We start from the raw sequence: 1,998 nt of genomic DNA, 5'->3' as shown, positions 1-1,998 counted from the left end.
ATGTCTTGCAGGAAGTGAGCCTTGCAAGGTGAAGCAGGGAACTGGCTAAGGCAGCTGTACCCTGGCCCAACCATCACAAAGCAAGAGATCCAAAAACTAGAAAGGCAAGACTCACTGAGCCATTTATCTCTCCACCCTTCAATTAACCCCACATGTGTTTATCAGCCAGATTGGCATAATAAACTTTAGCTCTATCAACCTTTCATTGCAATATTTGACTTCGTCTTCTAGAGCTGCCCTTTGATATTTTCGATTCAGCTCCTTGACTTCATCCTTTCTTCTATTTGCCTCAGCTATTCTATAGTTAAGAGCAAGTTTTTAGTTTCTTCTGACATCTACTTTGATATTTTCTTGCTTTCCTGTCTTTTTAATGACAGCATTATCCATGTATGATGTTCTTGGTGTCATCCCACACTTCAGGTATTCTGTCATTAGTGTTTAATGCGTCAAGTCTGTTCTCCAGATGTTCTCAAAATTTGCGTGGGATATCCTGAATATCATATGTCTACTTTCTTGGATTGACTTTCATTTTCTTCAACTTCAACCTGAACTTATATGTGAGAAATTGATGGTCTGTTCCACAGTAAAACCCTGGTCTGGTTTGACCTGCTGATATTAAGATTCTCCGTTATCTCTTCCCACAGATGCAGTCAATTTGATGTCTTTGTATTCCATCTGGAGAATTCCACATGCATAGTCTCCTTTTGTGTTAATGAAAAAAGTTATTTGCCATGAAGAAGGCATTGGTCTTGCAAAATTCAGGCCATCTCCAGCTTCATTTCTATCATCACGACCACATTTTTCATCTACTTTTACTTCCTCTTTGTTTCTCACATTTACATTCCAATAGCTAATAATTATCAATGCATCTTGGTTACATATTTGATTAATTCCTGACTGAAGACATTGACAGAATTCTTCAATTTCTGGCCCACTATTTTTAGTAGTCAGTGCATAAATTTGAATAATAGTTGTATTTATTGGGTCTATTTGTAAGTGGATAGACATTATCTTATCACACACAGCATGATACTTCAAGACAGATCTTGAATTATCTTTTTTGATGATGAATGCAACACCATTTCTTTTGAATCTGTCATGCCAGCATAATAAACCACATGAGTTTCTGATTTAAAATAGCCAATGCCGGTCCATATCAGCTCACTAATATTTAGAATATTGATGTTTATGCATTCCATTTCATTTTTATTAACTCCCAATTTTTCTAGATTCAGACTTCATGTACTCCATGTTACAACTATTGATTGATGTTTGTAGCTTTTTCTTCTCGATTTAAGTCATCAGCAAATGAAGGTCTGGAAGGTTTTACTCCTACAGGCTTTAGTCCACCTGCATCATTGTGGTCGACTCAATTTAGGGAAGGTAATTTTTCTTCACCCATGTTTTGTGTGCCTTCTGATGTGAGGGACTTATCTTCTGGCACTATCTCTAACAATGCTTTGCTTCTATTCATTAGATTTTCTGTAATTGGCAATGATTCCAAAAGGTTCCCAATGGCATATTTCTCTTAACTAGAAAACCTATCTCTTCTTCATAGTTTGTTCTTAGACTGGAAACTATGCTGAAACATGTTCACTTTGGATGACCCTGCTGGTATTTGAAATACTGGTTACATAGCCTTCAGCATCACAGCAACACATAAGCCACCACAATACGACAAAACTGAGAGACAGGTGGTGGAGAAACACACTATCTACCTAAGTTAACACAGACTGACATAGAAAACCTCAACAGATCCATAACAAGTGAAAAATAGATCAGGCCATTTAAACGCAATAACAAGAAGTCCAGGAGCAGATGCCTTCACTGGGGAATTACAGCAAATATTCAAAGAAAAGGTAACACCAATCTATTCAAGCTGTTCCACAATATAGATTAAGACAGCAACCCCATTTTTTTTTAACATTTTATTAGGGGCTCATACAACTGTTATCCCAATCCATACACACATCAATTGTGTAAAGCGCATTTGTACAT

The sequence above is a fragment of the Echinops telfairi genome, unplaced genomic scaffold, assembly GCF_000313985.2.
Source record: "Echinops telfairi isolate 266 unplaced genomic scaffold, ASM31398v2 ScPeMD7_16;HRSCAF=60, whole genome shotgun sequence".
In the NCBI taxonomy this organism is placed as follows: domain Eukaryota; kingdom Metazoa; phylum Chordata; class Mammalia; order Afrosoricida; family Tenrecidae; genus Echinops; species Echinops telfairi.
This window is presented reverse-complemented; position numbering follows the sequence as displayed.